At 41.5% G+C, this 27,010-nt stretch overlaps 1 long non-coding RNA gene across 2 annotated transcripts; it reads left to right on the top strand.

The window, feature by feature from the left end:
• Nucleotides 1-19,405: 19,405 nt before the first annotated feature.
• LOC107309416 lies at nt 19,406-26,533 on the top strand. 2 transcript variants are annotated; one of them, XR_001553172.2, is made up of 3 exons: nt 19,406-19,817; nt 20,642-20,751; nt 25,451-26,533. It is a non-coding gene; the product is annotated as an uncharacterized LOC107309416 (long non-coding RNA). The 2 variants fall into 2 exon arrangements; XR_001553173.2 differs by having other exon boundaries at nt 19,412-19,694.
• Nucleotides 26,534-27,010: the final 477 nt, after the last annotated feature.

Below are 27,010 nucleotides of genomic sequence, written 5' to 3'. Positions count from 1 at the left end.
GATCATTTTACATTCCAGTTAATTCACTGCCAGAATATTCTTCTTAATTATTCTAAAGACAAAACTCAGGTCAATCATCCTAATTTGCTTGAAGACTGCAAAAATACTGCACATTCTTTGCATTTTACTGCCAAGGCTTGACAAACTATAAAACACTTGTTATTTTATTGACATTAATTAGGGGAAAAGAACAGGAATGCACTGAATCTAAAAGGTGAAGTTCGAGATCAGAATCCAGACTTAAGTTCCATCGCTAACTCTACTCCAGGCTGAATTATACTATAAGCTGAGTCTCCTGCTTCCAGTCTCAGGAGGCTTTCTGCATCCTAATGAAAGCAGCCAAAAAAAAAAAAAAGATATGCATTGGTTTCTAAAAGAAATGGAAACAAGACCCAAAGATGATAACAACAAAACTTACATAACCAGACATAGTTTTTAATATTAAACCATCTTGCTAAACAAACCCATTAGTGCTTTTAGTACCATTTTCTTCTTGGAAAGAGGATTTTCTTTCCAGGTGGTCTGACAAACAAAGGAGACCACAAGCATCTTCACTTCACTTCTGACTTTCTTTTGTACATTGTGGATATAAAATAACATCCCAATAACTTTCTTTGTGTCACACTTCAATAAACTTGGCACTTGTAATAAAGCTCAGGTTACTCCTCACTTCTATTAAGATGTTTTTCTGCTCTCAGGATCGTATCAGCCAAGCTCATAGACCAGTACTGCCAATATGTCTGCTCTGTTACATACCACAACTGGAATCAATAAACACTCACCTGTCATCTTCCTATATTTCTGTCAAGACACATACAGCTTACAAGCGTCTCAAGGAAAAGAGTTTAAACAAAGAAATCTCTCCCTAATCACCCAGAGTCCTGTTTTAAGCGTTAGCTCAGCTAAAAATTCTACAGAAAACAGTTTTGAGCCCAATATTCTGGAACATCCTGTAATCATAGAATCATAGAACCACACTATAAGATCATCTAGTCCAACCATCCTCCCTTTACCATACCTATAAGAAACCCCTAAACCACATCTCCTAGCTCCCTATCCAGATGCCTCTTGAACACTGCCAGGGATGGTGACTCCACCACCTCCCTGGGCAGCCATTCCAGTGCCTGACCACTCTCTGAGCAAAAAAGTTCTTTTGTATGTCCAGCCTAAACCTCTTCTGATACAACTTGTGTCCATTTCCTCGGGTTCTGTTTGTTGCCTGGCAGAAGAGGCCAAGCTCCTCCTCATCACAACCTCCTACGTAGCATGAAACAGCTTCAGCTTAAAATGAATGAATAAATAAGCAAAAAAAAAAATTCACACACAATATATATATACATTATATATATAATATGCAGCCTTCCTTTAGCATGATTTTATTTTTTTGCCTCAACACAGGATGTCTTACATTCTGTAGGAACTACTATCATTAGGTGTAGAACCCAATCTTCCACCATCCTGTCACAGTAAAATTGAGACCTCAATATCAGAGCGTTTCAGTGGGACAGAATGAGTAGCATGAACCAGAGAGGGGTATTTACGAGGCATGGTGTGAGTGTTAAGGACCTCAGTGACATTCATTTGGATGAGCAGTATAATTTTGTGAAGAGGCTCGTCACTCACAAGTAAAGGAGATGCTCCAGCTACATGTCAACAACTACATGGTCTACCTCAGTGTATAATATTTTATGTGAAGCATTAAAGAGGTATCTTGCTCTTCAAAAATATAGTAAGCAAAAACATATATAATTTAGCTTCCCAGTGTGTGTTTGCTGTGAATGACTTTATTTCCCTCCACCTGAAAATCATCAGAATACTTGGTAGGAGAATCATTAAGAGAACAAAACATGTCAGTGATTGAGTTTCTAACTCGTTGTATGTAGAAGCCAGGCATGCCTAGAGCAACCATTTGGCACCACAAGCTCATACACATAGCAGTACAAACAAGTTTGGTGATCATTTCTAATATGAATGTAATACAAACACTATTTGCACTGTTTTACAGGAATGTATACAACGCGATTATGAGATATAGATAGATGATAGATAGATAGATAGATAGATAGATAGATAGATAGATAGATAGATAGATAGATAGATAGATAGATAGATATTCAACAGAAATTTGGAGTGCTGAACATCATTGCACAAGAAAATAATGAAACATTGCCTGAAATACTGCATACCCCTTAGACCACCCAAGAGGGTGAATCTATTACCACAACATGAGGGCAGAAGGGATCTGATTTCTGCCTACAACTGTACCAGGGAGAAAGTATGGGAGGGAATGAAAAGAATTAATCAACAGAACTATGTCAGTACTAGACCTAGTAATTATAAAATTTACCAAAATAGGTTTGAACTGGGGGAATCCCAATCTGTTCTTCTAATGAAGAAGGTGCCCAATCCCTAGAGCTATTTGACTTTAAAATGGTACTGAAGACAACCAAGCACATCTTAAAATGGATATTGAGGGGTTTCTTTAGAACATTAAATCACAGAGTAATGTGTGAGGCTGTGAAAACTGTGACTTAGGCACATAAATGGCACAAAGCACACTGATCGAAGCTATGTATTTCAAGTCACAGAAGGTATCTGTGGGGTAGCTGTAAAATGAACTTATTTCTCCCCTTCTGCCTGATGGTTCACCTCTCACATCTCTTCCTGCTTTAGTCTCAGATTGGTTTATGTTCCTTGCCTACAAGAAGTTACACATTAGTGGCACACCTATATTTGCATGCCCTTGAGCTGAGAACAAAACAAGAGGAGGAGATGCAAATGCAGAAGTGAATCAGAAATCATGGACAAAGAAAGCTCACTGACACCACAGCATTCAGAATTCAAGAATGAATTGAGGCCATCAGCCCCTGGAAAGGAGTCATGCAGCCAGCATTCCCACTCAATCAGAAAATGGTACTGTTGCCAGCTCTATTTGTAAAGTTTGAGAAATAAGGAAAGTAATAAGGACTTCTGTTCCCGAACCAGGGAAGCTGTGCTTAAGGAAATGTAACTTCTTGATGCGTGATCTGGGGAAGAACACAAATCTTGCTGTGAATGCTGTATTCCAGCCAAAACCTTACAAGGGCTTGTACACTGCATAAGAATCAGGGCACCACAAGCAGCACTGATAACACAGCAGAGAGGAGCCCTGTTCTACACAGTTAATTTGGATGCAGAGCATTCACTTTTGACAGACTTAGAGGAAGGCAGATATAGAAAGGTCAAAACAGAGCAGCGGAAGAGGTTCCTTGGTGGCTCATTTTTCCACTGCAGAAGGCCCATCTAATGCTTGCTCTCCTTCCCAGAAGCACAGGCACAGTTCTGCAGCTATAGCACACCCCTCCCTCTATCTTTCCTCACACTGCATATTACCAGTGAAGACTGAGATTTAAGTGAATTCAAAACCTGAAATGTACACATTCAGACTGCTAATAAATGTTAGAGATCTTACATGCCTCCTGATCTACCAGCACTGCTGATGTTAAAATGTTTATTAACACGCTCTGCCAGGATATCCAGGAAGTATCTTCTCTATTCCTGAGGTCACATTCTCTGTGACTGTGCTGTCAGACAGTAAGATTAGCTGAAAGTGTCATGTCTGAATTCACAGGCTCAAATATCTTGCAGATGAGGATTTCAAGAGCAGGTGGTCAGCTCATTAAATCCTTACTCACGTCAGCAAGTTCTTCTCCTTTCTTGCTATGTTTCTGCCCCTCCCCTCCTCCATAAATCTCTGGGCTGGGGATGAGTGTGCCCAGCCCCTTGAAAGCATACCAAATGTACTCCTTAATGCCTCTCAGCTGCAAAAATCTGCAGCTGTCCTGGAGATGATGAGGTAGGCTTAGGGCAGGAACTCACCAGATCTTAAACTGCTACCTGAATTTACAGGATCATCATCTGCATTGCAGACCAAGGGGATGGCAGCTGGAAGGGGAAAAAGGAAAAGGCAGGGGAGCAGGGGAGAAGAGGTACAAAGCAACAGCAGTAATAATCATAGAAACACAGGATTTTCTTCCACTTATTTATTTATTTCCAACTCTGAAGTTTTCAGGATGGCCACAATGACCGTTAGTGATCTGTGGAGAAGACATGAAAATTACAATGTTGGAAATGTTAGATAGCAATTAATGGCAATATGTCATCACGCAACCCTTCGTGACTGAGACTCTTCCATTTCTTTACAGAGTTTTTAGCTTTCCAGTGTTCCAAGGAGAACAGTTCCAAACTGAAGAGAGGTTTTTGGTGGGGGATAGACACAAACCACAAAAGCTTTCTCATTGCTCCTTACTCTCCACAGAAATCTCAACAGTTCTCAGCTAGAATTCCCCCATCAAGTGCAAACAATTTGACTTTTTTCCTACCCTCTCACATTCACTGAACTTCCCAGGGGTGAAATGCTTACTATGTTGTTTTCAGACAAGAAATGTTTCATAAAGCCCTGTGGCCATTAGGTAAAAGTAATTACCTAAAAAAAAAAAAAAAATAAAAAAAAAAAAATCAGAGGATGTCCAGGTTCTTCGGTTTTGTATGGATTTCTTTGTTATTATTATTTTCTTCCAGTGAAGTGGCTTTTTATTTATGGGTCTGGATTTCCAAAATTTTTGAATGCAATCTAGTTTATATCCAAGTCTGAAACTAACATTCAATTCTGTTCCTTTCCTTTTTAATCGCTCCATCTCTCACCTCTTCTCCCTTTCCTGAGGGATACAAAAGTCGTGTAGAGCACATTGATTCCTTCCCAATCACCCTATAAGATCACACATTGCTTGCCAACAAGTTCGTTGTTAATAGGCCTTTGCTCCCTCTGCTGGCTACTCAGTCCCTTTATAGCTCCAACATTCGGAGTTGTCACTGGAGACAAAGTTTCAAAGGACCTTCCCCAAGGTAAATACAAACTCTACAGACATGTTCTAAGTAGAGTTCAAAGAAATCCAATTTGCACTTCAGTTAACTGATAGAGTATCTTTCCCTTTATCCTTATTCACGTTGCTAGATACACCTTTATCTCTGAAAATAGCCAGTGTCAATAACACTGCATGTTAAAAATTCACTACATTCATTGCCTTTATTTCTGATACTTATGCCTGGAAGCCAGTTCAATACGTGTTCATTTGAAACAACTTGGTAGCCTTCTTCCAAGGACATGCTGAGCATAGATGAATGTGGCCCATGGTACAAGGATTTACCTCAGGACCTAATTTCTCTTTCAACACTTTAACAAAAACATAAATCTGGAGAATATTTCTCAGCTTATAGCTAGGCTGATATTTGCAGTATGAACTAAGGTTTAAAGTGAGAAGCTGGCTGGCTGTAATACAGAATATTTGCAATAAATGTGACATTCTTTTGGCTTTCACAAAACATAAAGAGAATGGACTATCACATATAAAGTAAAAAATGAGAGAAGAAATGCAGTGGCATTCCCTGGAAAAACAAAAACAAAAACAAAGCCAGCAAAATAATTCATATAAAGAATCAGCTACAAAATACAGCTGTGCTGTGTTTTTTCCTCCAGAACTGGATCAGACTCCTAGGGTCTCTTACAACTCAAAAGATTCTATGATTCATGTGCACTGCTTTTGTATTTCCTCCTGGTTTTAGGCAGCTTCACTTGGCATCTCAGATTTCTAAACCCACAGGTCATTTCGCTTATATCTGATGCTAATAGGAAGCTGCATCCAGCATTAACATTTCTGGTCTGAAAGTAGCATGCCTTTGGAAACAGATTGCTTTCAAATAAATCCATACCCCTCCACCAGCAGAAGTTACCAGCAGAGGAGCTTTCAGACGTAATGAAAATTTCTGGAGGATACTAGTGAGGAGGTAAGGGATAAAGGAGAAAGAGAAGGGAGGCCACACAGCAAATCATTCTGTGGCTTTCTTAAGTAAATGCATCTGCTTAGGACCCGATACAGAGAATAGATGAAGTCTTGGCAACTTCTTTTCTGAAAAGAAAAAACCATTCATCTACGAGGACACAGGGTATTAATAGACTTCCTCTTGGTTCAACAACTGTTGCTAGAAGGAAGTTTCAGCACCAGTCCAACAGTAAAGATTTATGGCTTTGTGTCTAGAATAATCATTGTTCACACTCCACTATTCTTCCTTCCTCTATAGCATTTTGGTTAAGTAGAAGGATCAAGAATATGCTTGGCTCCTGTACCATGGAGCCATCTATTGTACTTGCAAGAGGTTCAAGAAGACACAAAAGACAATAAGGCTTTAAATAGATTTAGAAAAACACAGCCATCAACAAAGCACCAAAAATGTGTGCTCATTTTGAAGAAGGTGGCTCCAGCAGGATTTGCTCCAAGCTGCTGACAGGAGTTAAGCTCTTCCTGCCTGCCCATCTGCCACAGCAGAGTTATGGGACATTTCAGTCGAGGATGAAAAATCATTGGTCGTGTTTCCCAGCCTTCTCACAGAACTATTCCTTCACAGCAGGAAGCCAAACCAGACTCCCAAGCATGCTGCAGAGCTGCTGCTGTAGCCATTGCATGGGCAAGCCCAAGTACAAGAAGAGAAGGGGAAGGGGAAGGGGAAGGGGAAGGGGAAGGACCAAGCTGGTATTTCCCGTCTTTTGCATATCTTGTCCATTGGAGCATGCTTGTTGTATTGAGCTGCGCCACTGCCAAGAGGTGAAGTCAGACTAATCACAGCCCAATAAACCTCACATGTTGTGCACAGCTGTATCCATAGCACAAGGAAAAAGAGCAGCAGAGCATGACAGGCCAAGAATGAGCCTTCAGACCCCAAAACACAACTCAATCAGGATTCCCACCATAAAACAGCATGGAGAATTCAAAAAGACTTGAGAAATGCAACAACCCAGCTGGGCCATGGTCTCCAGAACTCATGGTCTAGCACACTCAGTTTCTGCACAGGGTGGATGGAGATCTTCCAAAGGCTCCAGACCAGTGATGTTAATAAGTCCTTAAAATATTCCTGATGTCAGGATGTCTCTCATAAGATATCTCTGTTATGAAAAGAAATGCTATCTAATCTGCTTGCTGTACATACAGTAATACTAGCAATAACAACTCTACCTCTCCACATGTTCTTCTTTAATCTTAACATTTCCACAACTGAAGCCAATAGTTCAGCCTGTAGATTATGATAATTTTACCTTGAGGCTTTGCCATTGCATTGCACTTTTCCTTCAGGTTTGTTTTTTTTTTTCTTTTTTTGTTGTTTTTTTTTTTCTTTTTTTTTTTTTTTGACACATCAGAAGCCTGGCTCTGCTCTCCTGTAGGTTTATAGTCTATACAGAAACTCTGAACATTTTCATCAGCAGGTGAGAGTGCAAGGCTGTGGTATGTCAGCAACCACTAACAGATGTCCTGGAAGAGTCATATGAGGCCAGGAAACTTAGAGCAAGGAATAAACACACACAGACAACAGCCTCCTGAATAACAACAGAGACAATACACATTTTCAGACATATCTCCCTCAAAAGAGTAATAAAATAAAAGTTAAACCAAACTTCAATTCATGCTTGGAAGTGAATATGTGGGCTTAGAAGAAGATTGCTTTGATGGATGGAGATGCACTATTACTTCCCTTAATGACACGATTCAAGCACAGGTCCAAGAAGTATTTCTATATTATCTGTCCATCCACTTGCCAAGCATGCCACAGGGCTCTGCTCTGAACATGTCTGCATTCATATTTTAACTGCAGGATTTAACTGAGTGAAGCCTGGGTGGGGGGCTGGGGAGGGAATTGTATAAACTGACACCATGCCAGTATTTATTTTTTTTTGTGAAATTACACTGATTTAGAGCAGCTGGAGTTGTGGATCTTTGCCTTCAACTGGAGTTTATATTCACTCTGAGCATTTTAGTCATGTCTTTGGTGGAACATGGGCTGCACTGACTCGTGTAGCCTGATGGAGACAATTGTTGCACTGTAATAGCAGCCTTTGTGTCCCCTGACTTTAGGTTTTTTTAAGTTTTGCAATAGTGCAATGAGCTTGTTGCATTTATTATGTAAAGAGATACATTAATGGGTTAAAAGTCAACACATCCTAAATTGAGCATGCATAAAATCCATTAAAATTAATTAAAACCCAATTCCCAGCCGTTACATATGGCCTCTCATTCCCCCAAGGCATCTCCTCTGGTATGAAACACCTGCAGCTGGCAATGGAAAGTCACCCACAGGCAGCCCTCCTCTTGCAGGGAGTCAGATGTTTCCTAAGGCTGCATCAATCCATTGGCAAACATTTGCTCAGTGAAGCAGACATCTTGGTGGAAGTCAATATCTGCTTATTACTGCAGTGCTTGAGCCACGCCATGACATACACACACAGCAGATTGTGAGCAAAGGGCAGTTTTCCAAAGGGCTGAAGAAATGGGTCCTGAACTCTCTGACCTCCTCAGCAGGATGTGCTCCAAGTCCCAGTTATGTCTGTATGGGGAAGGGCTCAGGTTAAGAGGCTGTGACGTGAGCACCCCACATTGCTACACAGCTTCTTGGGTTCTCTTCCAAAATTCAGGGCACAGTAATGCTGTAGAGCAACTGCATCAGGTCTTGGAGCTGCATCTGTGCCCATTCCCTGAAGTGTTTACACAGGAGAACCCAAGTGTTAATGCTTCAGGCATTATGCTAGAGACAAATCAAAAACTTGTCCCTAGAGAACTCTCTTTTGACTCATTTTAATTCAAACTTAAGTTTCTGGTTTAAAATAGTGTTTATATGTTCTTACTAATATTATTATTTTTTAATTTCCTTACAATTAATTTTTATGCACTTCTTTATTTGAAATGAAATGGTTTATATTTCGTTGAATTCAAATTTAATTTTACTTTCTAATGCAATGTGGTATCTTGGAAAGTTTCATTTTGCACACACATTAATTTTAGTTTTGTTTAGTTTTCAAAATGACCACAAAAAACTCATTACGCTCACAATGTTTGGGCTGAGCACTATAAAAAGAGATAGAAAAACAAACAAACAAACAAACAGCTCCTGCCTCAAAGAGTTTGTAATAAATTACACAACAGGTGGATGGAAAGAAACACTATTCTCTTGACATTATAGCTGACTGGAACGAAGCTCAGATTGATTTACTGTGTTGACCAAAGCCACACTGGAAATCAGCGCCACAGACAAGAACTGAAACTAGATTTGCTTTGCCTTAGAAAAATAAATATATTTATTATACAGTGCTATTCTTTATAACTACCACGATGCTTAGTTTCTGAACTTGTCAGTATAGGAATAAGTCTACATTTTGCAATTCAGCTGCAAAGAAACAAATGAAAACTGCCCTTGTAGCTGGCCATAGCTTATGACTTTCTGACTGAGTGCAACACCCAGCTCAGCATTCTGCCTTGGGATGGGCTGTCTCATGCCTTCAGTTGGGCCAGCACCGTTCCCATAGAGAGATGGAAGGAAGTGGCAAGGTGTTAAAGCAGGCGCTTTGCATCCAGTGGTTCCATGGTTTCTCACAAGCACTTGGGTTTCCGTGGAAAATTTCCAACCAGGAAATTTCAAAGGAGGAATGAAATGTATTTCTAGATAACACAGAGGGGAATGAGTTACAAAGAGAAACATATGGCACAGGGACTGAGATTTCTATGAACCTTCTGCACAGCTATCACCACAAGAAATAGGAGCAATTTAATCCCAACTAAAGCTGTACAAATACCATTGTTTTCCTTTTGCTGCCTGGGTTTGATTTCAGGTCACCCAAAAGGAAAAAAAGATGTGATTTTCCTGTGAAAATGAGAACACTGTCAAACAGACATTTGAGACTGCATCAAAACATTCAAATCCTCCCATTTTGTTTCTCAGCTAAGGAAGCACCATTCTTTTCTAAACAAGAACCATATTTCAAAACAAAGTAGAATCTTAAGTTTTAAAAAATGAATTCTTATAGCTCTTTACATTGTTTTTAGGGTGTATTTTGAGTACTGAAAGGCAAAATAAAAGTGAGTTCAGAGCCAATTCCGGACCAGTACTTTCCAATAAAAAACACTTAACAGTATTATGTGGCCCTTTCCAATATGAAGCTTCCATATCTTGCATCCAGAGGCATAGGAACATCACTGAATGCTGTGAAACATCACTAGAACATGAGCAAGATCACAAATGCTTTCACTTCCAGTACATGACACAAGAGTGAAGGAGTAGAGCTGTACCGCCCACAGTACACATTCATCCACTCAGAATGAATAAATTGAAAAGCAGTTTGAATATACATCCTGCAAGGTACAAGGAGCTGGAGCCTTTAAGAGAAGAGATCTGGCAGCTCTGATAAGTGGTGAATGTCCACCGTGTGCTGCAGTTACACAGCTGTGAAAAGATTAATGAGGTTTCCAGATATTTTTATGGATGGAAGCCCGACTGTATGTATAAAAAACCTTGTATGAAATCGTACAGTAACCTCTTTGGGGACAACAGCTATAATAAGCAATGTTCACAGATATAGGTTTACACTACAGCAGGTAAAGAAAGTGCCTAGAGCCTGGTCATGGGAACAGACAAGCAGAACATCTGTTATGAAATTACATTAACTGATAGTCAAATTCAGCAAAACCAAGATAGAAATGTGATATGATCATTCTTTATTAATATACTGGAGGGCTAACTGTGAAGATGGCAGCACCATGTAAATGGAAGGAGAGCAACAAGACTAGTCTAGAGTTAAGTGAATTCAGAACATTTCTGATCGTTTAGGGAGTGATAAAACAAGTAATTACAAAGTGCCACCAGGACAGGGGATCTATGACATATGAAGATTTGAGTTTGCTAAATCAATGGAAGGAACTGTTTGGCAAATCCCAGCAACAAGACATTAAACTTCTAATTTGAGTTCTCGGTACCTGACGTGCTGATAACTTGAGTACCTCTGAGAGGAGACTCAATCATTTTTTGTTTGCATCATTTTCCCAGGCTATTATGTTTGAGCCTCCTACCAATTGCATGGAAAATTCCTCCCTTTCCACCCCCATCTCATTCTGCTGCACTTGTTTCCCTTCCTATTGCAGAACAGTGTGTGCCACAGCTAGATGGAAAATGCTGGGCTGCATGAATTGATGCACCAGTGACATTACATTCCCTGAAAGCAAATAGTTGCATCCATGAGCTCAGGAATTATGTAGCAACTGGGTTAGGCAGGAATTTTTGCATAGTTACATTCCCTAGAATAGTAAGGATTGTTTTCATTCCCATGGTGGTATTTCCTATGATCATCTGAGATTTTTTCCTGCTTGGGTTCAGGATCCCTGATCCTGGCTTTGGTCTCTCCTGCTGCAAACAGCACTCGTGGCTGAGGGCTGGGAAGTATTTTCTGCCCACGGTGAAAACTAGAAGTAAAAGAAATCTTCCTGATCCTTCTGAAAGCTTTGCTTGTGCCATGTTCCATCCACTCTGCACCTTACTCTTTGCTACTCTGAGGTTAAGTCAAAGCAATGTGAGAGCATTCCTACCTAACAGACATCCAGTCCAATTTCATGCATACACACAATATGCCATCATCTAGGTGAGGATACCCTGCATGACTCTTGTCAAAATGTATTGCAGCAATCCTAACACTACAAAAATGACTAAATAACTTTCTGTGTAGGGCTTGTTGGTTGGGCTTTTCGTAAGAAACCTTCCAGCAAAACCAAAGGTACACAAGGTTACACTCCTCTGGTCACACATACAAGAGTTGCTGGTTTAGCAGCCCCTCACTTGGAATATATTTCCCATTCCACATACACCAGAGTGCTGGTGACTTTGGAGCAGTCTCCCTGGTGGTAGAAGTTGTCCAACTGACAGCCTGGACACCTGTCATTTTTTCCCCACCTTTGAATTCTGAGGAATTTAATTCCTACTGTGAACAAAGCTGTTGACAGTAAGTCTCATTACTAATTATTTATCAAATTTGTATTCGTGCTCCTGTGTGCTTTAAAATATGCACATCTCCTCACCAAATCCCACACAGCTCCTGCTGGGACTTATACCATGCGCTACACATGTTGAAAACCCCAGTGAGACCCAGGTTCCTTAGTGAAATGTATTTTCCCACTGCAGCTCTGATTGATACCTTTCCTTCACTTCTCTTGAATTATAAAGCCTATATGCAAAGATGTTGTCCTGTTTCTTTGGGGGAAATAAGATCAAAAGAAGAACACTGTAAAGATGGAGCAACAAGCATGCGTGCTTTCATTTTGCACAGCTCCCTGGAGATGCACCGTTAGCTCCTGGAATTATGAACATAAAAAGCACCCAGGCAAGTTTAGTACCACCTGAGCATGGTGTACTGTGAGTGCTGCAGCTGGCCCAGTGGCTGGATAGAAATGCACACTGTGTTCCAGGGCAGCATTGAAAATGAGGCCCAAGCTGGTGACGAGCAGCACAGCATGAAGAGATGTGTCCCCAGCTGAGTCCAGGGGCCAGAACTCCTATAATTATGTACAGTTTAAACAATGAAACACTGAGGCAATGGCTATGCTAAAAATTATTCCAACAACCAAATCTATTTTAGCCCTCTTCCACAACAAGGCTGAAGTTATTCCCACAGCATAGCTTATAAAACAACTTCATGGCATTAGTTTCTCAATCAATAGTTCTGTTAGAGTTAACCCAGTGCTCCAACAGCACTGCAAAGGGAGGTGAGGGGGAAAGAAAAAGGAAACAGCAAGTGCTCAAAGCAAAAAACCAAAGCCGATTAGCTCCATGGAGACTTGTTTCTGCATCATACTGCATGGCTTATTGCTTCTGAAAGAGAATGCAGTGCCAGGGACGCCGGGCTGGTGGTACCGAAACTGCACATGTACGCACACATCAGAATCAATCAATCTGCCAGCAAAACTGAGTGAGGGCTGTGTGAAATCTGCCCAAACAGAGAGAGGAGAGAGCATTTGCATGGCTGTGTGATCTGTCCTGCTCTCAGGTCCCCAGGGCTGGGCACCTTTTGGTACCTGCACCTGTATTTCTACTCCTATACTTGAGCATCTCCCTCTAAGGGTCCTGACTTAGTAATGCTTCTCTATTCAGCAGACACTTAAGCACCTGCTTATGTGCCACTTAAAGAGGTTGAAAGAGATGTTTAAGTGTCTTACTGAATAGGGCAGATCAAAGCATGTGCTTAAATGTTTTTCTAAATAATTAAAAAGTGGCTTGAGAGCTCACAGAAAGCCGCTCGCTGAAAATTACCAAGCTTTATGAAAATAAAAGGAAGCAATTGAGTTTAGCTTTCCTATCTCTACTCACAGAAATGCCATTAATTTCAGCATGAGGAGCACTACTATTGGGAGTGATGGGATCAATAAGCCCAGCACCACTCACACCCACCCGGGCACAGTTTTGTGAGGGACCTTGATGCAGACAAGTTGCTGTGCATCTCTCGCCCCAAGGCAAACCCTGGAGGAGGGATTTTGAGAAACAGTCTAACAGCATGAAATAAAAGTTATTTATGCCTTCATCTTACTTAAGACTGCACCTTGCAGTAGGTGACTGGAGGCACATAAATCACAGACTCCCTTCTGAAGGCAGAGCTGACATCTCTGCTCTCATTGCAGTCCCTCCCTCTTGCACGTGTTATTCAAAGTTCCCAAGAACTTCATTTTGCCAGAGCATCTTTTTTTCTTCTTATAAGGGTGAAAAAAACTGATTCCAGAGGAGGTATTATTCAGCACTGAAAACAGGAACAGACATATGTGCAAAGTGCATAGGGACAGAAGGCAAGTCATGCCCTGCATGCTCTGACTCATATGATAAGAGTCCTTCATGCTGAAAAATTGAATCACAGAACTATAGCATCATTAAGGTTAGAAATGACCACTAAGATCATCCAGCTCAACCACCAACCCATCTCTACCATGCCCACTACCCACATCCCTCAGTGCCACATCCACATGGTTCTTGAACACATGCAAGGAAGTTTCACACACGAAACATGGAAGATACACAAACTGAAGAAAGGAAAATGGATGTCAACAGAAGAGACTTGCCTAAAACTATATCTCATCAGATGCAGAGTTAGAAGCAGCACCAAAATCTCCTCACTTCTGGAATCTTCTCCATCACCTGCTACGCTGAGTGATAATGACCACTATCACCTTGGGCACCTTGTTCAGATTGTTATTCACTGCATCTCTGCTTAAAGCAGAGAGAGAAAGGATATGCGGAATTATTGAGGAACTGAAGGTATGAACACCAGAGCACAGAAAACTCAGGGAAACTTTTGTCCATGTATAGGAAGAGAGATGAAAGCACAGGTTACAATAAAAGCTAGAATATGCTAGCCTAAGTTCTTACAAAGATATTCAGAGTGAACTGCTCTGAAGTCTGTGGAGTCAGTACGCAATGTCCTGGGCAGTTCAGGTTTAAAAACTTCTCTTATCAAAGTGAGAGGGCATAGATGAGCATTCCAATGGTTTCTGCTTGGCTCCACCTGAACACCTCAGTGTGTCCAGAATTACATCTCCAACAGCCGTGTCCAGCAGGAGCCCAGCCCCTGGGAGCTACACACATCCATATCCCCCAGTGTTCCCCAGGAGGCGAGCAATCCTCACAGTTCTTCAAGGTCAGGACAGGGCTCTGAGCACCCTGATGGAGCTGTGGGTGTCCCTGTCCATTGCAGGGGAGTCAGACTAGATGACATCCTATGGTCCCTTCCAGCTCAAATGATTCTATGATTCTTTTCCTCCTTTTTTTTTTTAACAGTGTCCCTGTGAACAATAAATATTTAATCAATAGAATTTAAAAATGAACAAGCAAACAAAACAAACAACAAAAAAACCCAAGCAGTACTGGGTTTAGTAGATGGCCTCAGCCTAGTTAGTATCATCACTTCTTTCCCTTTGGGAGTAATTAAGGAAAAGCTCCCACCACAACACCGAGCTGTTATAATGACAGGATTTAAAACAATTTCCTTACCACGTGCTGCATTGCAGTTCACTCCCACATGCTCTGCCTCCCACTGAGGTGTCAAGAACGCAGCGTCTCTCTGAGTAAAGGACAACCAAAGACCCAGTGCCTGGAAGGAGGCTCAGGGGAAAGACACACCTTGTCATGCTGCATGCAATGAGGTCTCCTGGGGCAGGAGAGGAGTAAGGCAGCCATGGAAACTTTGACTGTACTTGTCTCTGCAGCACAGCTAGCACCTGAGATTTGAGAGGTTTTGTTGGTGATTCACTGGTGCTGTAAGTCATTTGTTATCACTGGACATTCAGGTGCCTGCTGCTGTCATCCAAAAGCCAGACACTGGAGAAGCACCTGCATGAAATGTTTGTGCTCCACACCTCATGGCACCCCCCAGCAGAGCACAGGGCAAAGACCTGGACCACCTGGACCCTCCATTCACTGCAATGCCATATGGAGATGAAATACTAGCAGTACAGCCACATTACCTAACAGGTCACTTAGTGTGAGTATAGCATTGTCCTGACAGTTATGCTGCTTCTAATTCCAGTTCTGGCTGCTTCAGCAGAAATGAAAAGACCCGTAGGGAAAGGTCACTTGCCAGACATCCCATCTGGGCTGGGAAATAAAACAACTGGCAAGTGGTGGCACAGAGAGCAGCCTCCACATAAAATTTAGATCTCAGAATGATACAGCTGGAGAAATATTCTGAGGGGGAAGAAAAAAAGAGAGAAAAAAGACAGTAGCAAAAATCACCATCAGCTTGTTAGTAACATAAGATAGAGTGGTTTGGATTAGAATTCATTCAAGTCATGTCTGTCATGTTCATCACATCCAAATTCAGTACAGTCTGACCCAAACATCTAGAGTCACAAATGAATAAATATTTATCACGTAGAAATGGAGATCTCACCTGAAAGGTCTCGTAATTGAATAATGTACAGGGTAAAAGGTTGACAAGAGAAATGGAAATCAGAATCATCTGGCAAGTGGAAGTCCCAATGGAGAGACACGCTTACAAGATGAAAAAAGAGTGAACCAGGATTGGGGACCTTGTGAAGGCAACAGGAACACAAGAGTGCCGAGAAGAGAAGCCTTCATACTTGCAGAAGCATGGCAAGACTATGGAGACAGGTACCATGCAGTGAAAACTATCCCTGAAAGATCTGAAAATTAGTCCTTTGGATAAAGATAGACATAGGAATAAAAAGGACTTGAATAGCTTGGAAGCACAGGAGATGGTAGAGATGCAAGAAGAAAATGAGCAGAAGGACAAGCGGTCAGGAAAGTGCACCTTGAACTGGAAACTAAGGCATGAGGCTCAGCCACCAGCAGATCTGCAATTCTCTGAGTCTGCTTCATCCTCTTTGGTACTCATCCATGCTGGGAATGATAACATGGCACTGTGCTCCTTTACTCTAGGATAGTGGTCAGTCTGAAGAGCCCGCTTCTGTTGAGGGTCTTTATGGCTGTTGGAACAATGTTACATGGTAAACAGAAAGTAAAGGAAAATAATTTATTTGCTTAAGATGAAAAACACATCCTAGACAAAAGGATGCCACTAAAATAGCACTGAGGTTAAAAAGCTATTCCTCAGAGGGTAGGAAATCCTAATTTTGGCATTTTCTAATTCTAAAAGTTGTTTTGATGCACCAACCTTAACGTACTCTTATGGTAATGTTATGTGTATAGGTTGTTGGCACACGTCCCTGTGAAATCATAACCAATGCTACACTGCACCTGCTAGGGCTGGAAGAAATGTGGAAAAAAACAGGAGCAACATCTTGAAGAGTAATACCTATGTATATTGTTACATTATCTCAAGGGCAAGAGGTTTTAAACATACTCATTTTAAACTGGGAAATTTCTCTGTCAGTCACTCACATTCAGAATATTTTCTTCCAGAACAAAACTAGAAAGAAACCTGAACTTTTTCACCTCAGTGCAAACTGATGATGTCTCACCAGCTCTTTAAGGTTCCTCCATTCCATCTCACTCATTCATTTCCGTACACAACAAACTGAGCAAAACCCATCACAAAGGCTCGAAAACTTATTTCCTTTGGGTTTTTGTTTGTTTAACATGGGATGCCAAGAAATCAATAACTATCCTCATATGCACACAAAGGAAAGTAACCTTAAGAATGCATACAAACAAAAGGCAAGCGATGGACTTTTTGCAACTGGGACACTGCATAACCAAAGTTTGTAAACCCTTTTAACAACCTTTAGAGAGCTAATTAAAAAGATCCATCTCATCTAGGAACATACTTGTTTATGTGATATTTTTGGGCAAATATGATGACAAGGTAAAATTTAAAGTGCTTGCAAGCAATTTAACAGTAAGTAGGTTACGTGGTCTGGGTGCAACGCTGCAGGAGAGATCTGGCCACACAAGACAAATGTGTTGACAGTGTTTCCCAGATCATCTATTCCTTTTGCTATCCAGGGTGATAGATTAAAATTCTCCATGGCATTCCTGAGGTGTCTTGCTGATTGCAAGGATTCTGCTGATACAATCAGGAAGCAGAAACAGCAGCCTGTGATTTGTGGCTACCCCTAACCAGCTAGAGACCTCATTTCAGCAACCACCTGTTTAATATTTAAAATGCCACACAGCAAGAGGCCTTACAGAAAAAATAAGAAAAAGAAATAAAAAAAACAAACAAACAACAGAACCCCTACATGATCCTTTCTCTAAAAAGAAGTGAGCATTTTCCTAAGTGTAAAGGTTTCATTTGTCAAGAGTATTTTTCCATGCTATTATTCACCAAGACCTGCTCTATTTAGTAGAAATGATCCATTTGTATCTTCTTTATAAATATTGCATTGAAGTCCAAGTTCATGCACATTATGATAACTAATATCTCCCTTATACTCCTGGAAGAGAGACCCTATAATTATATCATTAGCACACTGAGCATAGCACCATTTCTCTCCAAGAGCAATACCGCCTACATTATGAGCAGTCTGGATTTTCTTTGAGGATCTCAGAGTGTCTCTGGATGCAGATTACTTCTCACTATACTGATGTGAGAGAGGTAAAGATTACTCACAGATGGCATGAACTACATTAGTAGTAGGATAAATGATTTCCTGACAACAGAGTGTACAAAAAGACAGGACTGAGCAGCTGAGGATTTTCATCAACAGACTGCATCGGCTTAACAGGATTTAGATGTCCTTTACATATACATAGATTATACTCACGTATTCATTGTGCTTGTTATCAGTCAACAGTTGCATGAATATCTCCAAATTTACTGAAGCTGGAGGCTTCTGCACATCTTGCAACAACAAATCTCAAACTCTTAAATCTTTTGCTTCACACGTTATCAAAATAAGAGTGATTTTTCTCTGAAGAAGCAGGAGAAAACCAACTGATAACTCTCACCTTTCCGTTAATACACATAGATGAATGGAAACAAGGAGAAGGTTTGCATGAACTGGAGAACCAAGAGATGCTGAGTTATCCTCTTTTCTGCACTCTGTTCCTTGACGACAGATGATGATCTGTGGACTCAGACACTGCAGCGGATCAATCAGCAGTTTTGACTGTGAATTACTCTGGTGAACTACAGGTCAGTAAAAAGCCCATGTTCTCGGCTCAGGAAAGTTCTACCGTGCCGTTCAACACATTTCTAGCACTAAATAAACAAATCCTGTAATGCAGAACTGTGGGCCCTACTGCAACATACACTCAAACAAGAAGCCATGGGGCATCCCAGTGGTACAGCACTGAGAGAGACAGAGGAGTAGTGAGAAACGGGAACAAAAAAGAGGGACTCTCACTTCTATCTCAGTTCTGTTATACCAGAGCAACATACACACAGTAAAAGTCTGGGTCACTCACCACCTGTCTGTCTATTCTGCATGTGGCTATTAAGAACAAACAGAAGCTGATAGCTTGAACCCTGCTGCTGCTTCTGCTGGGTGAAGTTTTGGAGCCCGTCTTGCTTGGTTCAGTTCAGCCTCCTATCCTCTTTAATTCTCAAAGCTATCATAAAAAGCTTGAAATTCAGCTCAGAAGGCCTATTTTAATTGAATTAATCATCTGAAATGAAGCTGCAAAGCTCTTCATTAAGAAAATGGCTCATTATTTGCAAACAGCTCTAAAGGGTCTACAGATCACAGCTAAGTGCCATTCCTACCGATTTCATAGTCCAACAATATGCGAGAAGCTGCTTTCAAACCTTAGTTTGAAACTTTTCTGTTTAAAATCTATGGTCATTCCTTCTGACTTTTAGCATTTAAAAGCCTATACCAGAAGAAGCACAAGGCAATGCAAACGACAAGCCTACCAAGCTCTTGAGGCATTGCATGCTGTTGTATACAGTAAGTCCTCCCACTCACCAGCTGCAACTGAACGAGTACGAACCGACACAGATTAAGATGCAAGAACATAACCAGATGATAAGTAAATTCACCCAAATCTTTATTTTAAAAAGTTTTGCTGTTTTACAGTCAGGACAGGGATTTATTTTGCCCATCCTCTTCTGGGGATGGTAGATTCACAGGGAGCCGTGTTCTTGCAGTGCAGAGATTGCCCCTTTAAGCAGAAAGCTGTTTGTCAGCAGCTGAAACTTTGAAGTGTTAGTCATTGGAGTTTGGCACATCAGTGGTGCACTGACAGCTGAGGCATCAGAGGCACTGGGAAGTGGCAGGAATACTGATTCCAGCACAACTGCATATGGAAAGGGAATAAGAAATGCAGCCCATAGAGAACTGTCATGGAAGCTGTATTCTGCCGGACCAAACTTTTATTAATGATGCAGCCACAGGAGCTCATTAAGCATCTGCAGACTACTAGGATTTTACATAAAGCACAAACAACAGGTAACTGTAAACTGTAGCACTTTCCTTTTTGTCAGAGGGCTCACTGACTTCATTGGTCATTGGAAACTCCAGCCAGCAAGCAAGCCGTTCCCTGATCTCCACTCCACCAACTTTCTGCTCAGCGTAAGTGCTCCTCATTACATGACCCTAAAGCTCAACAGCACAGCTGTGGACTGAGGCTTTTACATTTTGATTGTGGTTTTTGACACACAACAACATTCATTTGTTTTCTCACAGTAGCCGAGTGTAACTGTAATTGATAACTTTAATGTCATCTGTGAATCAGCTGAATGTGATAATTAACAATAATAAAGATGGGATGTTATTGGCACTGAATATAGAGACAGCATTTAGTAGAGGGACATAAGGGAAGAAATTGCAAGGGAATATTTCAGTCTATAGGAGACACATCCCATTACTGCACACACAATTCCTTTCCAATTTTGATCATATTTTATCCAATTAATTCTGGCTTGTCAAATCAAGCACTGCTAACAGAGAGGCACAAGAGTTAATCGAACAGCCAGGTGATTAATGCTAATAGATCCTTGGATTTCCACCTGGTGGGTATATTTTAATAGGTAAGAGGAAGTAAGAAAAGTCAGGCAGGGTGACTCATCAGTTCTAGCTATGTAAGAAAATTAGATTTTAAGTGGAAAAAGCTGTTTCCTAGGAAACTGCATGATCTGCTTGTGGAACATCAAACAAGAGTAATTTCCTAACAACAGCCACGGCTAAATTGATCTACTGCACCTCAGACAGCTTTATCAGTGCGAGAGAGATTGGGTCACCTTTATACTTTCTTACTTACCATCATCAATTTGTCTATTATTTGACTTCTTCAGCTGTTGCCTTTCTGACCTTCCACAAGTACAAGTATGGTATTTGCCATTATCTAATTGGAAAGCATGTTTCCCTTTCACTCATATTTTTTCTCTCATTCTCAGCAAGATCCAGATTCTGCTGCTGCTATGGATCAGAAAGGTCACAGGAGGCACCCGTGGGCTTATTTATGGGTACACAGCCAGCCTGAGCCTGAGCAAGTGCCCAATGAAAGGTGAGCCACAGCAGGAGCAACCTCTGGGCTCTGTTCTTGCAGATGTTCAATGTACAGTATATTCAGTCCACCTATGCAATTTACCCTGGATCATAATCAATGTCTTTCCCTTTACAGTTTGCTGCCTATATTTTCACTCCAATAAATTAAAACACTTACACTTCTGCCATTGAACATGAAATTTTACATTATTCACGAGGAATATAAAGTATTTTAGGTACTAGAAAGGAGAGCGTTGTTTTCCTTTATTGCATACAGTGCAGACTGTTCAATATGTATACCATAGCTGATGTAATACAGACTTCAGAATGTGACTGTGGGCATCAGGGCATAAATAAATGCACGTGCTGACTCATGGTGAGCAGTGAGCCAAGGCATTCCAGTACCAGACGGCTCCTCAGTGCTGCACGCAAGGCTTGCACATGTCCTGTGATGCTGAGCAGCAAATGCACATCTGTTTGGAAAAGATGGTTGGACAGAGCTTGGCTTCCTGGGCACGCCTCTGCACATCGACATGCATCATAAATCCAGTGGGTTTATTTTGGGCACACACAGCAGTCCTACAGCCTATCCTAATGGCCACTGTGTTCAAACTCCTCCTTGGCAAAGTTTCCTGTCAGAAAAGTAAGATAGATCCAAGGAAATCCAAATGCCTGGTAGCAATAAGCCTGTCCACTCCTGAGCTATCACAATTTGTTATCAAGGGCTGCCACAAGCATTACTGAAACATTTTCTAACATACCAAATGCACAAAGAGACACAAACAGGGAGAAGTACCTAAACCCAAATCCATTCACACTTGCTAACTTGTCTACATGCAACTTGTGCAGAAACCAAAATGAACATGCCGTAGCTCTCTTCTGCAGCAGAACTGCTCCCACCATAATGAACTGCACACATGAAATAAGCGCGTTTCTACCTGCACAAAACCAAGTAACTAAGGTTTTATCATTAGTGCTACAGAAAGCTTGGAGCTATAGATGCAGACAGAAATGACAGCATCCCAAATTCAGAGTACTCACCTCAATTTGCTGCTCAAAATACACCAACATATTCTAGAAATCTCTGGTTCCACTTTCCCAGCATTTAGCAGCCAAGAAAATCAATCCCTCCACGTGGAATTCTCTTTAAACTTTCCAGAAATATCCACTGTGAGCCACATGTGGAAGTGGGAATTCCACATGAGAATGCAGGGGAAGACTTTGCATTCTGGATATGTGGCCCCAGTGTACAGTAACAAGGTGTCACGGGGAGGGTTTAGTTCATCCTAACCAGCTCTTTTTCTTTCCAGGAGTGATTTTATTATCACCAAAGTTGGGAAGTGTCTCTTTTCCAGTCTACCCAACAGAGCAACATTCCCCAATCTTCATGAAGCCAGTGGCAAAGTGTTCAACACGGAGAACGCTCCCTACCACCATCAGAGCTCTCAGAGAGCCTGGCTAAAATCCTCTCAACAAACCAAACCTTTTGTTCTGCATTGTTTTCTCAGCCTGCACCTTTGAAGCGGGAAAATGCTCTTTTTCCTTTCTCCTGCAGTTTGCAGCTTTTCTCTTAGCTGAAGACATACTCAGGATTAATGCTTTTATTTTTAAAGGAGGAAGATTAAGTATTTTTAGCTCTTGTGAAACAAGATGATGTATGCTGCAATTGTCAAGTCCCTCTTAAATTGCATGTAGCACATACTGCAGCTCATGAATATTTAAGATGACTAAATAATTATCCCAAGCTCCTCAACCTGCCTTTCTTTATTAGTTCCATGGGGAGCCAGGAAAGCATTTGTTCTTCTTCAGCCATATAGACAATTATTATATTCCAAAATATCCTCTTCCTGTTGTTGTTTCTGCTGCTATGTGATTTTTTTCCAGTTGCGATACAATGGAATTAAGCACTTTTAGGGGACAGGAGAGCTTCCACTTCCTCACCAGACCAATGCAGCGAGCTTGGCAACTCTTCCCACAACATCTCCATCAAAGCAAATCGTATCTCACTCAGTTCCACCCATAGCCAAATAGCAGAGTGGGTGGAAAAAATACAACCAAGCCTTCATCACGCTACCCCAAATTAAACAGAATTTCAGAGTGTTATGCAGAGAAGTGTCTCTCTGCTTCAAACAACTCAGTGGGGATGTGATACGGGCTGAATGGATGCAGGTGTACCTATTTAAACCTGTAACGGTAATGACTTGGGGGAAGAAGAGGGTGAGCCAACAGCATTCTCACCACAGAACAGCATTGAATTTTTACAGTTGCTTTACAGCTTATACTCCTCTGTCTCTTTTTCATGCAGCCATATGGTAGCAAGCAGCCACTCACAGCCCCATGGCAGCTGAGGAGTCCATGCAGGCTGGCAGCCAGCAGCACGTGCCCCAGCAGCAGGAACAGCAGCAGGAACAGAGACAAAGACAGGGGTTGCTCCCAAATGGCAGGGATGCAGAACTCCATCTCTCAGCCTGAGCTTCCTGCTTCTGCACCTGTCACATCTGCCCCTGTGGCTCAGTACCCACTGCCAACACCCTCCACTCAGGCATACTACATAATCTGCACACACCTCTGGTGAGCGCTGCCTTGTGATGCTGCTGGCACGTTATCCAGAGATTAGCTTGCTTATAATGTTCACATTAAAGAGGGGTGCGTGGCATCATGTCAAAATAACCATGTAAGACTTGTAATGCATGTCTGTGCTGAGCAGAGACGCACGTTCATTGAGAAAAAACATGACTGCTGTGGTCTGCCACTGCTTACCTTCCCCATGCCTGGACACAGGTAAAGGTAAGACTGGTAAGCACTGCAGACTTATGAAACACTGGGGGCATTCAGGTTTTGCAGATCCTCTTATTTTTTAATTTGAAATAATGAAAACAATAGCAACACTGGGAGAGACCTACATGGGGAGTGCTGAGCAGTTATGAGTTTAAAGGCATGAAATTAGCGTGCCAAAGTGAAAGCACGTTACGTACCTATGGGAACACTCTCATTCAGAAGTAAATTGGCTTAAAGTTCACTGTGGCTTAATGCTCCCTGGAAGATCATGATTTCCACTGACTGTGAAAGCCAACATTTAAATCAGCATATTTTAGGGCACAGTTTGACAAGACTACAAAGCCACTTTAGTTTTATGGCAACCACAGATACGTTGGGGAGCAGCAGCTCCCTCCCTTTCTCTCCATCTCACTGTGCTTTACTTCCCTTCTGCTCTGGCTCCACCACCTCTGCTACCTCAGAGGGCCTGCTCAATTAGCTAGTCCAGCAGAAAACTAACAAGCAAAAAATGTGATTAGATGCAATAACCCAAAAGTAATTTTGAAGTGAACATGGGGAGCTTTATTACCAGGTCCTTGTGAACTTTTGCTAGGATAGGTTTATGAGCTGCACACCTACAGGGGAAAAAACAAACAAACAAACAAATACCCATCTCAACCAAAGGGATACTTGCAAAATGTTGGGATTTAGTTTAGACTACGTTAGTCAGAGACAGTGTATAACTGTGCTAAAAGACAGTCTGCTCTCTTTGCCTCCCTGCCTTGCTGCTAATTTCTTCATGCACGGTCTGAGTGAGCACGCTCTGTTCAGCAGTAAGTACATAACACATTGTATTAAATAAAGGTCTAGAACTGAGGAAAAAAGTTTAAAGAGGTGTCTAAAATTAATCCAATTAAAAAAAAAAAAAAAAAGAATTCCTTTACAGATGTTGCTAGAAGGTAGGAGGAAAGCAGCAACAGATAACAAGGAAATCATTTGACAGTGAATCTGGATTTACAGTGACAATGTTCAGATATATTTTGATGAAAGGGAATGCAATTACTGGTGCAGCTGCCATGTATATGAGAAAGATTTCATGTTTTCCTCATCAACATTGCTGTCCCTGGGCTCAGGTTAAGCAGACAAAGCCAGATCAATAGGCAAAGTTTGAGACTGCGGAAATAGAACAAAGATTCAGAGGGATGGAAGATTTTAGACTCTGGTTATTTTGGAAACCTTAGGCTTCTGCATGATGCCTTTTGTTCTGATCAGCCTAGCAAAGACTGAGGCAAAATGAGCAAGGACTATTTCAGGTAAATGGGGAACTGTGTTATTCAAAGCAAGAAAATCAACTGCACAAAAGCAGTAGTAGTTTTCTATACAAAAGTACTTAAGAAAGACCTTAGAGCCCATAAATCTCAGGAAGGTGGGTGTTGTGTTAACCCAGCAGGCAGCTCAGCACCATGCAGTCCTTCACTCACACTCCCCCCCACAGTGAGATGGGGAAGAAATCCAAAAGAAAATAATTAAAAAAAAAATAAATTTAAAAAGTAGAACTCATGGGTTGAGATAAAGCCATTTGCTAAGACAGAAAAGGAAGAGGAAAAATAAAGGATAATATTAATGATATTAATATGTACATATGTACCAAACCAAAGCAATTGGTTTGCTCATCACCTGCCAACCCATGCCCAGCCAGTTCCCACTCAGCCACTGCTCCCCCAGCCAACTCCCCACTGTTTTTAAAGTTGTTATTCTTTTTTTCCCTGCATGAAGTCATATGGAATGATATCCCTTTCAGCTTAGATCCTCATTTTGTCCCCTCCCAGCTCCTTGTGCCTCTCACTGGCAGGGCAGTACAAAAAGCTGAGAAACTGCAATGTCCTTGAATCTGTGCAACACTGCTCAGCAATGAGAAGAAACATCAATGAGTTATCAATGTTGTTTTTTTCTAAAACCAGAACTTGGCGTTATACCAGATACTAAGAAAGAAAAATCAACTCTGTCTCACCTGAACCAGGACAGTGGGAGAATACCTGAAGAAGAGAGGTGAGAAGGAAAGACCCTTACTGGTTGTTGCTTTGTTTGTACACTTTTCCAGAGGCAGTTGCCACTGATCACTCTTGGAGCACTCCTGAACAAGGTGCGAGAGGGGCATATAGCCTGAACTGGCACCTTATGTTCTTTGTGTCATAGCTACCTCCATGCATCAAGTCAGGAAGACAGAAGTGCTAGACATCTCCTGGAGAAAGAAAAGCATTTGGATAGGCTAAATCTCCAGTTTGCACAGACATGTGGCAAATACATAGTCCCTTGTGGAAAATCTAGGCTGGTTCATTGCCTTCAGATTGCCAGTGAGGCCTGGCAATAACACAAGCCAACTGATGATGAGAATTTTGATTGAGTCATTCTGTTTGGCTATAAAAGATACCTTCAAAGAGAATACAGTCTTGAAAGACTGCACCAGGTGTCATCAATAACAAAGTGAAGATTTGCCACTGCCAGCTTAAAATGGTTTACGCTGCAGAGCACTTACTGTTGATAATAAAAGGACAAAATTAAAACAAATTTGTCAGCAGTTCTGTGTCAAGCTAGAAAAGATGAGTTGTGCAGTTGACACTCTAGAGGGAAGAGCTTAAGAGATGGCCCCATGCAAGCTTTATGAAGTTCAACAAGGCCAAACAAAAGGCCTTGCTCCTCGGTTCCAGGCAATCCCAAGCACAATGCAGGCAGGGCCATGAGTGGATTGAGAGCAGTCCTGAAGGGGGACTTGGAAGTGCTGGTTGATGAGAATTTCAACAAGAGCTAGCAATGTGCTGTTGAGCCTAGAAAACCTGTCATATCCTGGGCTGCATCTAAAGCAACATGACCATCAGGGCAAGGGAGGTGATTCTTCCTCTTCTGTTTCATTCCTATGAGACCCAACCTGTAGCACTGCATTCAGGTCTTGCCCCCAGCACTAGAAGGACATAGAGCTGTTGCAGTTGGGTCCAGAGAAGACCATGAGGGCTGGAGTGTCTCTTCTATGGAGACAGGCTGAGAGAGTTGGGTTTTTTTTCAGCCTGGAGAAGAAAAATAGTTAGTTCAAATCAGATGTAAGGGAGAATAAATTCTACACTGTGAGTGTGGTGTGGACCAATTTACCTGGAGAAGCTGTGGATGCCCCACCTCTGGAAAGCCAGGCTGGATGGGACTTTGGGCAACCTGATCTAGTGGGAGATTTCCCTGGGGTTGGAACTGGGTGGTCTTCAAGGTCTCTTGAAACCCAAACCATTCAATGCTTTCAGACTGGACCTTGCAGAAATCCAGTTCTATCAACTATTTTCATCAACATAGGTCATGGAGTACAGATACACCCAAAAGATAGGGATAACATCAAGTTGGAATGTTCTTCTATTATTCTGAAAGAAATAAAAAATAATCCAATGTCAGCAGTAACAGCAACAACAAAAATCAGTATAGAAAATGCAAAGTACTGCATTTACTAAGGCTAAATCAAGAGCAAAACTGAGAAAACAGTA

The sequence above is a fragment of the Coturnix japonica genome, chromosome 2 (genome assembly GCF_001577835.2).
Source record: "Coturnix japonica isolate 7356 chromosome 2, Coturnix japonica 2.1, whole genome shotgun sequence".
NCBI classification, from domain to species: domain Eukaryota; kingdom Metazoa; phylum Chordata; class Aves; order Galliformes; family Phasianidae; genus Coturnix; species Coturnix japonica.
Note: the sequence above shows the minus strand (reverse complement) of the source record. Positions and strands in the feature narration are given on the sequence as shown.